Source organism: Arachis hypogaea, chromosome 9 (genome assembly GCF_003086295.3).
Source record: "Arachis hypogaea cultivar Tifrunner chromosome 9, arahy.Tifrunner.gnm2.J5K5, whole genome shotgun sequence".
Taxonomy (NCBI): Eukaryota; Viridiplantae; Streptophyta; class Magnoliopsida; order Fabales; family Fabaceae; genus Arachis; species Arachis hypogaea.
This window is the reverse complement of record NC_092044.1, coordinates 54,050,226-54,065,226: the sequence shown is the minus strand read 5'-3', so window position 1 is coordinate 54,065,226 and position 15,001 is coordinate 54,050,226. Positions and strand designations below refer to the sequence as shown.

The 15,001-nt window shown below is 37.9% G+C and overlaps 1 non-coding gene across 1 annotated transcript; it reads right to left on the bottom strand.

Annotated features, from left to right (window-relative positions):
• Positions 1-2,475: 2,475 nt before the first annotated feature.
• LOC112713455 (small nucleolar RNA R71) lies at positions 2,476-2,579 on the bottom strand. The gene has a single exon (XR_003158428.1). It is a non-coding gene; the product is annotated as a small nucleolar RNA R71 (small nucleolar RNA).
• Between the last annotated feature and the right edge of the window lie 12,422 nt (positions 2,580-15,001).

The window sequence follows — 15,001 nt, the reverse complement described above, 5'->3', positions numbered from 1 at the left end:
AGCTTGCCATGGAAAGGAGTAAGAAGGATTGAGTTGAAGCAGTGGGAAAGCAGGCATTCTTGAGCCATACAGTATCTCCATTCGCTTATCTGAAATTCCCACCAATGAATCTGCATAAGTGCTCTATCCCTTTTATTATTTCTATTTTCTTATTTCTATTTTCAAAAACCCATAAACCAATTTAATCTGCCTAACTGAGATTTACAAGGTGACCATAACTTGATTCATACCAACAATCTCTGTGGGATCGACCCTTACTCACGTAAGGTTTATTACTTGGACGACCCAGTACACTTGCTGGTTAGTTGAACGGAGTTGTGTCCACTCGTGCCAATTTCAAATTCTATAAAAATACAACTTAAAGAATAGTGATCACAATTTCGTCCACCAAGTTTTTGGCGCCGTTGCCGGGGATTGTTCGAGTATGGACAACTGACGGTTCATCTTGTTGCTCAGATTAGGTAATTTTCTTTTCAAAAATCTTTTTCAAAATTTTTCTTTTCTTTTCCGTTTTTCCAAAAATGTTTTTCGAAAAAATTAATAAAAATATAAAAAAATTAGAAAATCATAAAAATAAAAAAATATTTTGTGTTTCTTGTCTGAGTCTTGTGTTAATTTTTAAGTTTGGTGTCAATTGCATGCTTTAAAATTTTTTCTTGCATTTTTTTCGAAAATCTCATGCATTCATAGTGTTCTTCATGATCTTCAAGTTGTTCTTGACAAGTCTTCTTGTTTGATCTTGATGATTTCTTGTTTTGTGTCTTTTCTTGTTTTTCATGTGCATCTTTGCATTCATATTTTTCATGCATTAAAGATTTCTAAGTTTGGTGTCTTGCATGTTTTCTTTGCATCAAAAATTTTTCAAAATTATGTTCTTGATGTTCATCATGATCTTCAAAGTGTTCTTGGTGTTCATCTTGACATTCATAGCATTCTTGCATGCATTCATTGTTTTGATCTAAAAATTTCATGCATTGAATATTTTTGTTGTTTTTCTCTCTCATAATTAAAAATTCAAAAATAAAAAAATATCTTTTCCTTATTTCCCTCCAAATTTTCGAAATTTTGGGTTGACTTGGTCAAAAATTTTTAAAAATTAGTTATTTCTTACAAGTCAAGTCAAAATTTCAATTTTAAAAATCTTATCTTTTCAAAATCTTTTTCAAAAATCATATCTTTTTCATTTTTTTTATTATTTTCGAAAATTTTAAAAAGTATTTTTCAAAAATCTTTTTCTTAGCTTTTATGTCTAAATTTTCGAAAATTAGCTAACAATTAATGTGATTGGTTCAAAAATTTGAAGTTTGTTACTTTCTTGTTAAGAAAGGTTCAATCTTTAAATTCTAGAATCTTATCTTGTAGTTTCTTGTTAGTTAAGTCATTTTAAAAATTAAATCTTTTTCAAAATATCTTTTTCTTAAAACTTTTATTTTATCTTTTATCTTATCTTTTTCAAAAATTTTATCTTTTTCAAAATTTGATTTCAAAATATCTTATCTAACTTCTTATCTTTTTATCTTTTTCAAAATTTGATTTCAAATCTTTTTCAATCAACTAACCAACTTTTTGTTTGTTTCTTATCTTTTTCAAAACCACCTAACTACTTTTCCCTCTCTAATTTTCGAAAATATCTCATCCCTTTTTCAAAAACTCTTTTTGTTTTAAATTTTAATTTTAAACTTATCTTATCTTTAATTTTCGAAAATTACTAACCCCTTTTTCAAAAATTATTTTCGAAATTTCTCTTCTCTTCTCTTATTCTATTTAATTAATTAATTACTAATACTTCTCTTCACCTCTCTTCATCTAAGAATCCGAACTTCTTATATCCCTTGTATTTGGATTCTTCTACCCCTTTCTTCTTCTACTAACATAAAGGAATCTCTATACTGTGACATAGAGGATTCCTCTTTCTCTTCTTGTTTTCTTCTCTTTCATATGAGCAGGAACAGGGAAAAAGGCACTCTTGTTGAAATTGATCCAGAACCTGAAAGGACTCTGAAGAGAAAATTAAGAGAAGCCAAATTACAACAATCCAGAAACAACCTTTCAGAAATTTTCGAACAAGAGAAGGAGATGGCAGCCGAAAATAATAATAATAATGCAAGGAGAATGCTTGGTGACTTCACAAAGCCAACGTCCAAGATTGATGGAAGAAGCATTTCCATTCCTGCCATTGGAGCCAATAACTTTGAGCTGAAACCTCAGCTAGTTGCATTAATGCAACAAAACTGCAAGTTTTATGGACTTCCATCTGAAGATCCTTATCAGTTTTTAACTGAGTTCTTGCAGATCTGTGAGACTGTAAAGACGAATGGAGTTGATCCTGAAGTCTACAGACTCATGCTTTTCCCTTTTACTGTAAGAGACAGAGCTAGAATATGGTTGGATTCACAACCTAAGGATAGCCTGGACTCCTGGGATAAGCTGGTCACTGCCTTCTTGGATAAATTCTTTCCTCCTCAAAAGCTGAGCAAGCTGAGAGTGGATGTTCAAACCTTTAAACAAAAAGATGGTGAATCCCTCTATGAAGCTTGGGAAAGATACAAGCAGCTGACCAAAAGATGTCCATCTGACATGTTTTCAGAATGGACCATATTAGATATATTCTATTATGGTCTCTCTGAATTTTCGAAAATGTCATTGGACCATTCTGCAGGTGGATCTATTCACCTGAAGAGGCTCAAGAACTCATTGACATGGGTGCAAACAACCAATTTATGTACACTTCTGAGAGGAATTCCGTGAACAATGGGATACCTCAGAAGAAAGGAGTTCTTGAAATTGATGCTCTGAATGCCATATTGGCTCAGAACAAAGTGTTGACTCAACAGGTCAACATGATCTCTCAAAATCTGAATGGGCTGCAACATGCATCCAACAGTACTAGAGAGGCAGCTTCTGAAGAAGCTTATGATCTTGAGAACCCTGCCATGGCAGAGGTTAATTACATGGGTGAACCTTATGGAAACACCTATAACCCATCATGGAGAAATCATCCAAATTTCTCCTGGAAGGATCAACAAAAGCCTCAACAAGGCTTTAACAATGGTGGACGCAATAGGCTAAGCAATAGCAAGCCATATCCATCATCTTCTCAGCAACAGACAGAGAATTCTGAACAAAACACTTCTAATTTAGCCAATATTGTCTCTGATCTGTCAAAGGCCACTTTCAGTTTCATGAATGAAACAAGATCCTCCATCAGAAATTTGGAGGCACAAGTGGGCCAGCTGAGTAAGAAAGTCATTGAAACTCCTCCCAGTATTCTCCCAAGCAATACAGAAGAGAATCCAAAAGGAGAGTGCAAGGCCATTGATGTGATCAATGTGGCCGAATGCACCAAGGAGGAGGAGGACGAAAATCCTAGTGAGGAAGACCTCCTGGGACGTCCCTCAAGCAAGAAGGAGTTTCCTATTAAGGATCCAAAGGAATCTGAGGCTCATATAGAGACCATAGAGATTTCATTAAATCTCCTTCTGCCATTCATGAGCTCTGAAGACTATTCATCCTCTGAAGAGGATGAAGATGTGACTGGAGAGCAAATTGCTCAATACTTAGGAGCTATCATGAAGCTGAATGCCAAGTTGTTTGGTAATAAGACTTGGGAAAGTGAACCTCCCTTGCTCATTAGTGAACTAGATACTTGGATTCAGAAAACTCTACCTCAAAAGAAACAAGATCCTGGCAAGTTCCTAATACCTTGTACCATAGGCACCATGAGCTTTGAAAAAGCTCTATGTGATCTAGGGTCAGGGATAAATCTTATGCCACTCTCTGTAATGGAGAAGCTGGGGATCATAGAGGTACAACCTGCCTTGTTCTCATTGCAATTGGCAGATAAGTCATTGAGACAAGCTTATGGAATAGTAGAGGACATGCTAGTAAAGGTTGAAGGCCTTTACATCCCTGCTGATTTCATAATCTTAGACACTAGGAAGGAAGAGGATGATTGCATCATCCTTGGAAGACCTTTCCTAGCCACAGCAGAAGCTGTGATAGATGTCAACAGAGGTGTGTTAGTCCTTCAATTGAATGGGGACTACCTTGTGTTTAAGGCACATGGCCACCCCTCTGTGACAGAAGAGAGTAAGCATGAAGAGCTTCTCTCAGTTCAGAGTCAAGAAGAGCCCACACAGTCAAACTCTAAGTTTGGTGTTGTGAGGCCACAACCAAACTCTAAGTTTGGTGTTAAGACCCCATGTCCAAACTCTAAGTTTGGTGTTGGGACTACACTAACATTGACCTGATCACCTTGTGGCTTCATGAGAGCCACTGTCAAGCTATTGACATTAAAGAAGCGCTTGTTGGGAGGCAACCCAATTTTATTTATCTAATTTTTAATTTATTGTTATTTTGTGTTTTATTAGGTACATGATCATGAGGAGTCACGAAAAAAAATCAAAAAAATTAAAAACAGAGTCAAAAACAGAAAAAAAAATTTTCACCCTGGAGGACGCACAGGCTGGCGTTCAACGCCAGTAAGATGCATCTGGCCGGCGTTCAATGCCAGAACAGAGCACCATTCTGGCGCTGAACGCCAGAAACAAGCAACATCCTGGCGCTGAACGCCAGGAATGTGCCTAGAGGAGACAAACTGGCGCTGAACGCCAGTAACAGGCATGAAACTGGCGTTCAACGCCAGAAACATGCTTTACATGGGCGTTGAACGCCCAGAACGTGCACCAATGGGCGTTTAAACGCCAGAATGATGCACGAAGGCATTTTACATGCCTATTTGGTGAAGGAATGGTATTTCTTTACACCTCAGAATCCTGTGGACCCCACAGGATCACCTCAGGATCTGTGGACCCCACAGGATCCCCACCTACCATATTCCTACCTTACCTTTTAATCCTAATCACACTCTCCTAATCCTAAATCTCATTTTCCTACTCCCCATGTCACACTTCCCAACACCCATCACCAATCACCTTAATTCCTCTTCCCAATTACCCCATTCACCATTCACATCAACCCACTCTTCCCCATAAACCCCACCTACCTTCATAAAATTCAAATTCAATTTCCCACCCATTCCCACCCAAAATGGCCGAACATACCCCTCCCCTCTCCCTATAAATACCCTTCCATTCTACTTCATTTTCACACAACACAAACCCATCTTCTCCCACTTAGCCGAACCCACCTCTCTCCCTCTCTACCATATTCTCTTCTTCTTCTTCTTCTTCTTCTCTTTTTTTCTTTCTTGCTCGAGGGCGAGCAATATTTTAAGTTTGGTGTGGTAAAAGCATAAGCTTTTTGTTTTTCCATTACCATCAATTGCACCTAAGGCCGGAGTATCCTCTAGAAAAGGGAAAGGGAAGACAAAAGCTTCCACCTCCGAGTCATGGGAGATGGAAAGATTCATCTCCAAGAGCCATCAAGACCACTTCTATGATGTTGTGGCAAAGAAGAAGGTGATCCCCGAGGTCCCTTTCAAGCTCAAAAAGAATGAGTATCCGGAAATCCGACATGAAATCCAAAGAAGAGGTTGGGTAGTCCTAACCAACCCCATGCAACAAGTCGGAATATTGATGGTTCAAGAGTTCTATGCCAATGCATGGATCACTAGGAACCATGATCAAAGTATGAACCCGAATCCAAAGAACTATCTCACAATGGTTCGGGGGAAATACTTAGATTTTAGTCCGGAAAATGTGAGGTTGGCGTTTCACTTGCCCATGATGCAAGGAGATGAACGCCCCTACACTAGAAGGGTCAACTTTAATCAAAGGTTGGACCAAGTCCTTATGGACATATGTGTGGAAGGAGCTCAGTGGAGAATAGATTCCAAAGGCAAGCCAGTTCAACTAAGAAGACTGGATCTCAAGCCTGTGGCTAGAGGATGGTTGGAGTTCATTCAACGCTCCATCATTCCTACTAGCAACCGATCTGAAGTTACTATGGATCGGGCCATCATGATTCATAACATCATGACTGGAGAGGAAGTAGAAGTTCATGAGGTCATCTCCAATGAACTCTACAAAATAGCCGATAAGTCCTCCACCATGGCAAGGCTAGCTTTTCCTCACCTTATTTGCCATCTGTGTTACTCAGCTGGAGTTATCATAGAAGGAGATACCCCCATTGAAGAGGATAAGCCCATCACCAAGAAGAGGATGGAGCAAGCAAGAGAAACCATGCACGGTTCTCAAGAAGTGCATGAGGAAGCCCATCATCAACAAATTCCTGAGATGCCTCAAGGGATGCACTTTCCTCCCAACAACTATTGGGAGCAACTCAACACCTCCTTAGAAGATTTGAGCCACAATGTGGAACAATTAAGGGTGGAACATCATGAGCACTCCATCATTCTCCAAGAAATAAGAGAAGATCAAAGAGCAATGAGGGAGGAGCAACAAAGGCAAGGAAGGGACATAGAAGAGCTTAAGGACATTGTTGGTCCTTCAAGAAGAAGACGCCACTAAAGGTGGATTCATTCCTTGTTCTTTATTTATTTCTGTTTTCGGTTTTTAATATTGTGTTTATCTATGTTTTGTGTCTCTACTTCATGATCATTAGTATGTAACCATGCCTTAAAGCTATGAATAAATTCCATTAATCCTTCACCTCTCTTAAATAAAAAAATGTTTTAACTCAAAAGAACAAGAAGTACATGAATTTCGAATTTATCATTGAATTTAATTTAATTATAATGATGTGGTGACAATACTTTTTGTTTTCTGAATGAATGATTGAACAGTGCATATGTCTTTTGATATTGTTGTTTATGAGTGTTAAAATTGTTGGCTCTTGAAAGAATGATGAACAAAGAGAAATGTTATTGAGGATCTGAAAAATCATGAAATTGATTCTTGAAAAAAGAAAAAGCAGTGAAAAAGAAAGCTTGCGAAAAAAAAAAAATTTTGCGAAAAAAATAGAAAGAAAAAGAAAAAGCAAGCAGAAAAAGCCAATAGCCCTTAAAACCAAAAGGCAAGGGTAAAAAGGATCCAAGGCTTTGAGCATCAATGGATAGGAGGGCCCAAGGAAATTAAATCCAGGCCTAAGCGGCTAAATCAAGCTGTCCCTAACCATGTGCTTGTGTCATGAAGGTCCAAGTGAAAAGCTTGAGACTGAGTGGTTAAAGTCGTGATCCAAAGCAAAAGAGTGTGCTTAAGAGCTCTGGACACCACTAACTGGGGACTCTAGCAAAGCTGAGTCACAATCTGAAAAGGTTCACCCAGTTATGTGTCTGTGGCATTTATGTATCCGGTGGTAATACTGGAAAACAAAGTGCTTAGGGCCACAGCCAAGACTCATAAGTAGCTGTGTTCAAGAATCAACATGCTTAACTAGGAAAGTCAATAACACTATCCAAAATTCTAAGTTCCTAGAGAAGCCAATCATTCTAAACTTCAAAGGAAAAAGTGAGATGCCAAAACTGTTCAGAAGCAAAAAGCCACAAGTCCCGCTCATCTAATTATAATTAATATTCATTGATATTCTAGAATTTATAGTATATTCTCTTCTTTTTATCCTAATTGATTTTCAGTTGCTTGGGGACAAGCAACAATTTAAGTTTGGTGTTGTGATGAGCGGATAATTTATACGCTTTTTGGCATTGTTTTTAGGTAGTTTTTAGTAAGTTTGAGCTACTTTTAGGGATGTTTTCATTAGTTTTTATGTTAAATTCACATTTTTGGACTTTACTATGAGTTTATATGTTTTTCTGTGATTTCAGGTAAATTCTGGCTGAAATTGAGGGACTTGAGCAAAACTCTGAAAAAGGCTGACAAAAGGACTGCTGATGCTGTTGGAATCTGACCTCCCTGCACTCGAAATGGATTTTCTGGAGCTACAAAACTCCAATTGGCGCGCTCTCAACGGCGTTGGAAAGTAGACATCCAGGGCTTTCCAGAAATATATAATAGTCCATACTTTATTCGGGAATTGATGACGTAACATGGCGTTGAACGCAAAGTACATGCTGCTGTCTGGAGTTAAACGCCAGAAAAACGTCATGATCTGGAGTTGAACGCCCAAAACACGTCATAACTTGGAGTTCAACTCCAAGAGAAGCCTCAGCTCGTGGATAGATCAAGCTCAGCCCAAGCATATACCAAGTGGGACCCGGAAGTGGATTTATGCATCAATTACTTACTCATGTAAACCCTAGTAGCTAGTTTATTATAAATAGGACTTTTTATCAGTGTATTAGACATCTTGGGACGATTAGTTCTCAGATCATGAGGGCTGGCCATTCGGCCATGCCTGAACCTTTTACTTATGTATTTTCAACGGTGGAGTTTCTGCACACCATAGATTAAGGGTGTGGAGCTCTGCTGTACCTCAAGTATTAATGCAATTCTATTTTCTTTTATTCGAATCTCTCTTCTTCTTATTCCAAGATATTCATTCGTACCCAAGAACATGATGAATGTGATGATTAAGTGATGCTCATTATCATTCTCACTTATGAATGCACGTGATTGACAACCACTTCCGTTCTATATGCAACAGAGCTTGAATGTATATCTCTTAGATTCCCCAACAGAATCTTCGTGGTTTAAGCTAGATAGATGGCGGCATTTATAAGGATCCGGAAAGTCTCACCTTGTCTGTGGTATTCCGAGTAGGATCCTGGGAATCCGGAAAGTCTCACCTTGTCTGTGGTATTCCGAGTAGGATTCCGGTAATGAATGACTGTGACGTGCTTCAGACTCGCAAGTGCTGGGCGTTAGTGACAGACGCAAAAGAATCAAGGGATTCTATTCCAGTAGGAGCGGGAACCAACCAGTGATTAGCCGTGCTGTGACAGAGCGCGTGAGCGTAGTTTTCACTACGAGGATGGGATGTAGCCTTCGGCCAGGTGATGCCTCCAGACGATTAGCCATGCGAGTGACAGCCGCAGAGGATCATTTTCCCGAGAGGATTCAAAGTAGCCATCGTCGAACGGTGAACCCCTATACACAGCTTGCCATGGAAAGGAGTAAGAAGGATTGAGTTGAAGCAGTGGGAAAGCAGGCATTCTTGAGCCATACAGTATCTCCATTCGCTTATCTGAAATTCCCATCAATGAATCTGCATAAGTGCTCTATCCCTTTTATTATTTCTATTATCAAAAACCCATAAACCAATTTAATCTGCCTAACTGAGATTTACAAGGTGACCATAGCTTGATTCATACCAACAATCTCTGTGGGATCGACCTTTACTCACGTAAGGTTTATTACTTGGACGACCCAGTACACTTGCTGGTTAGTTGAACGGAGTTGTGTCCACTCATGCCAATTTCAAATTCTATAAAAATACAACTTAAAGAATAGTGATCACAATTTCGTCCACCAAGTTTTTGGCGTCGTTGCCGGGGATTGTCCGAGTATGGACAACTGACGGTTCATCTTGTTGCTCAGATTAGGTAATTTTCTTTTCAAAAATCTTTTTCAAAATTTTTCTTTTCTTTTCCGTTTTTCCAAAAATGTTTTTCGAAAAAATTAATAAAAATACAAAAAAATTAGAAAATCATAAAAATAAAAAAATATTTTGTGTTTCTTGTTTGAGTCTTGTGTTAATTTTTAAGTTTGGTGTCAATTGCATGCTTTAAAATTTTTTCTTGCATTTTTTTTGAAAATCTCATGCATTCATAGTGTTCTTCATGATCTTCAAGTTGTTCTTGACAAGTCTTCTTGTTTGATCTTGATGATTTCTTGTTTTGTGTCTTTTCTTGTTTTTCATGTGCATCTTTGCATTCATATTTTTCATGCATTAAAGATTTCTAAGTTTGGTGTCTTGCATGTTTTCTTTGCATCAAAAATTTTTCAAAATTATGTTCTTGATGTTCATCATGATCTTCAAAGTGTTCTTGGTGTTCATCTTGACATTCATAGCATTCTTGCATGCATTCATTGTTTTGATCTAAAAATTTCATGCATTGAATATTTTTGTTGTTTTTCTCTCTCATAATTAAAAATTCAAAAATAAAAAAATATCTTTTCCTTATTTCCCTCCAAATTTTCGAAATTTTGGGTTGACTTGGTCAAAAATTTTTAAAAATTAGTTATTTCTTACAAGTCAAGTCAAAATTTCAATTTTAAAAATCTTATCTTTTCAAAATCTTTTTCAAAAATCATATCTTTTTCATTTTTTTATTATTTTCGAAAATTTTAAAAAGTATTTTTCAAAAATCTTTTTCTTACCTTTTGTGTCTAAATTTTCGAAAATTAGCTAACAATTAATGTGATTGGTTCAAAAATTTGAAGTTTGTTACTTTCTTGTTAAGAAAGGTTCAATCTTTAAATTCTAGAATCTTATCTTGTAGTTTCTTGTTAGTTAAGTCATTTTAAAAATTAAATCTTTTTCAAAATATCTTTTTCTTAAAACTTTTATTTTATCTTTTATCTTATCTTTTTCAAAAATTTTATCTTTTTCAAAATTTGATTTCAAAATATCTTATCTAACTTCTTATCTTTTTATCTTTTTCAAAATTTGATTTCAAATCTTTTTCAATCAACTAACCAACTTTTTGTTTGTTTCTTATCTTTTTCAAAACCACCTAACTACTTTTCCCTCTCTAATTTTCGAAAATATCTCATCCCTTTTTCAAAAACTCTTTTTGTTTTAAATTTTAATTTTAAACTTATCTTATCTTTAATTTTCGAAAATTACTAACCCCTTTTTCAAAAATTATTTTCGAAATTTCTCTTCTCTTCTCTTATTCTATTTAATTAATTAATTACTAACACTTCTCTTCACCTCTCTTCATCTAAGAATCCAAACTTCTTATATCCCTTGTATTTGGATTCTTCCCCCCTTTCTTTGTCTACTAACAGAAAGGAATCTCTATACTGTGACATAGAGGATTCCTCTTTCTTTTCTTGTTTTCTTCTCTTTCATATGAGCAGGAACAGGGAAAAAGGCACTCTTGTTGAAATTGATCCAGAACCTGAAAGGACTCTGAAGAGAAAATTAAGAGAAGCTAAATTACAACAATCCAGAAATAACCTTTCAGAAATTTTCGAACAAGAGAAGGAGATGGCAGCCGAAAATAATAATAATAATGCAAGGAGAATGCTTGGTGACTTCACAAAGCCAACGTCCAAGTTTGATGGAAGAAGCATCTCCATTTCTGCCATTGGAGCCAATAACTTTGAGCTGAAACCTCAGCTAGTTGCCTTAATGCAACAAAACTGCAAGTTTTATGGGCTTCCATCTGAAGATCCTTATCAGTTTTTAACTGAGTTCTTGCAGATCTGTGAGACTGTAAAGACAAATGGAGTTGATCCTGAAGTCTACAGACTCATGCTTTTCCCTTTTGCTGTAAGAGACAGAGCTAGAATATGGTTGGATTCACAACCTAAGGATAGCCTGGACTCCTGGGATAAGCTGGTCACTGCCTTCTTAGATAAATTCTTTCCTCCTCAAAAGCTGAGCAAGCTGAGAGTGGATGTTCAAACCTTCAAACAAAAAGATGGTGAATCCCTCTATGAAGCTTGGGAAAGATACAAGCAGCTGACCAAAAGATGTCCATCTGACATGTTTTCAGAATGGACCCTATTAGATATATTCTATTATGGTCTCTCTGAATTTTCGAAAATGTCATTGGACCATTCTGCAGGTGGATCTATTCACCTGAAGAAAACGCCTGAAGAGGCTCAAGAACTCATCGACATGGTTGCAAAAAACCAATTCATGTATACCTCTGAGAGGATTTCCGTGAATAATGGGATACCTCAGAAGAAAGGAGTTCTTGAAATTGATGCTCTGAATGCCATATTGGCTCAGAATAAAGTGTTGACTCAACAGGTCAACATGATCTCTCAAAATATGAATGGATTGCAATATGCATCCAACAGTACTAGAGAGGCAGCTTCTGAAGAAGCTTATGATCCTGAGAACCCTGCCATGGCAGAGGTTAATTACATGGGTGAACCATATGGAAACACCTATAATCCATCATGGAGAAATCATCCAAATTTCTCCTGGAAGGATCAACAAAAGCCTCAACAAGGCTTTAACAATGGTGGACGCAATAGGCTGAGCAATAGCAAGCCATATCCATCATCTTTTCAGCAACAGACAGAGAATTCTGAACAAAACACTTCTAAATTAGCCAATATAGTCTCTGATCTGTCAAAGGCCACTTTTAGTTTCATGAATGAAACAAGATCCTCCATTAAAAATTTGGAGGCACAAGTGGGCCAGCTGAGTAAGAAAGTCATTGAAACTCCTCCCAGTATTCTCCAAAGTAATACAGAAGAGAATCCAAAAGGAGAGTGCAAGGCCATTGATTTAGTCAATATGGCTGAATGCACAAGGGAGGAGGAGGACGAAAATCCTAGTGAGGAAGACCTCCTGGGACGTCCCTCAAGCAAGAAGGAGTTTCCTATTAAGGATCCAAAGGAATCTGAGGCTCATATAGAGACCATAGAGATTCCATTAAATCTCCTTCTGCCATTCATGAGCTCTGAAGACTATTCATCCTCTGAAGAGGATGAAGATGTGACAGGAGAGCAAATTGCTCAATACTTAGGAGCTATCATGAAGCTGAATGCCAAGTTGTTTGGTAATGAAACTTGGGAAAGTGAACCTCCCTTGCTCATTAGTGAACTAGATACTTGGATTCAGAAAACTCTACCTCAAAAGAAACAAGATCCTGGCAAGTTCCTAATACCTTGTACCATAGGCACCATGAGCTTTGAAAAAGCTCTATGTGATCTAGGGTCAGGGATAAATCTCATGCCACTCTCTGTAATGGAGAAGCTGGGGATCATAGAGGTACAACCTGCCTTGTTCTCAGTGCAATTGGCAGATAAGTCATTGAGACAAGCTTATGGAATAGTAGAGGACATGCTAGTAAAGGTTGAAGGCCTTTACATCCCTGCTGATTTCATAATCTTAGACACTAGGAAGGAAGAGGATGATTGCATCATCCTTGGAAGACCTTTCCTAGCCACAGCAGAAGCTGTGATAGATGTCAATAGAGGTGAGTTAGTCCTTCAATTGAATGGGGACTACCTTGTGTTTAAGGCACATGGCCACCCCTCTGTGACAGAAGAGAGTAAGCATGAAGAGCTTCTCTCAGTTCAGAGTCAAGAAAAGCCCACACAGTCAAACTCTAAGTTTGGTGTTAAGACCCCATGTCCAAACTCTAAGTTTGGTGTTGGGACTACACTAACATTGACCTGATCACCTTGTGGCTTCATGAGAGCCACTGTCAAGCTATTGACATTAAAGAAGCGCTTGTTGGGAGGCAACCCAATTTTATTTATCTAATTTTTAATTTATTGTTATTTTGTGTTTTATTAGGTACATGATCATGAGGAGTCACGAAAAAAATCAAAAAATTAAAAACAGAGTCAAAAACAGAAGAAAAAAATTTTTCACCCTGGAGGACGCACAGGCTGGCGTTCAACGCCAGTAAGATGCATCTGGCTGGCGTTCAACGCCAGAACAGAGCACCATTCTGGCGCTGAACGCCAGAAACAAGCAACATCCTGGCGCTGAACGCCAGGAATGTGCCTAGAGGAGACAAACTGGCGCTGAACGCCAGTAACAGGCATGAAACTGGCGTTCAACGCCAGAAACATGCTTTACATGGGCGTTGAACGCCCAGAATGTGCACCAATGGGCGTTTAAACGCCAGAATGGTGTGCAAAGGCATTTTACATGCCTATTTGGTGCAGGGATGGAATTCCTTGACACCTCAGGATCTGTGAACCTCACAGGATTCCCACCTACCTCGCCCTCTCTCTTTTCATGGTCATCCCTTCTGTTTTTCATTCACCACCTACATCTATCCACTCTTCCCCATACACCCCACCTACCTTTCCAATTCAACTTCTCTTTCCCACCCAATCCCACCCATATAGCCGAATCCATCTCCCCTCACTCACCTCCATTTTCTTCTTCTTCTTTTTCCTCTCTTATTTCTTCTCTTGCTCGAGGGCGAGCAATATTTTAAGTTTGGTGTGGTAAAAGCATAGCTTTTTTGCTTTTCCATTACCATTAATGGCACCTAAGGCCAGAGAAACCTCAAAGGGAAGACAAAAGCTTCCACCTCTGAGTCTTGGGAGATGGAAAGACTCATATAAAGCCGTCATAGCTCAGTGGTAGAACATGTGGCTGCAAATCAAGAAATCCCTGAGATACCTCAGGGGATAAGTTGTCCTCCACACAAATATTGGAAGTAACGAAGGGTAGAAACACCAAAATTACTAGGAATCATTCAACAGAAGCAAGGAAGAGACATAGAGGAGCTCAAAAAGCACCGTTGGACCTTCAAGAAGGCGCCACCCTCACTCAGGTGGATTCATTCCTTGTTCTTATTTCTTTCTGCTTTTCGGTTTTTAATGTTGTGTTTATCTATGTTTTGTGTCTCTACTTCATGATCATTAGTATGTAACCATGCCTTAAAGCTATGAATAAAATCCATTAATCCTTCACTTCTCTTAAATGAAAAATGTTTTAATTCAAAAGAACAAGAAGTACATGAATTTTGAATTTATCCTTGAATTTAATTTTAATTATATTGATGTGGTGACAATACTTTTTGTTTTCTGAATGAATGATTAAACAGTGCATATGTCTTTTGATCTTGTTGTTTATGAGTGTTAAAATTGTTGGCTCTTGAAAGAATGATGAACAAAGAGAAATGTTATTGAGGATCTGAAAAAAATCATGAAATTGATTCTTGAAGCAAGAAAAAGCAGTGAAAAGCAAAAGCTTGTGCGAAAAAAAAAAATTTTTGCGAAAAAAAAATAGAAAGAAAGAAAGAAAAAGCAAGCAGAAAAAGCCAATAGCCCTTAAAACCAAAAGGCAAGGGTAAAAAGGATCCAAGGCTTTGAGCATCAATGGATAGGAGGGCCCAAGGAAATTAAATCCAGGCCTAAGCGGCTAAATCAAGCTGTCCCTAACCATGTGCTTGTGTCATGAAGGTCCAAGTGAAAAGCTTGAGACTGAGTGGTTAAAGTCGTGATCCAAAGCAAAAGAGTGTGCTTAAGAGCTCTGGACACCACTAACTGGGGACTCTAGCAAAGCTGAGTCACAATCTGAAAAGGTT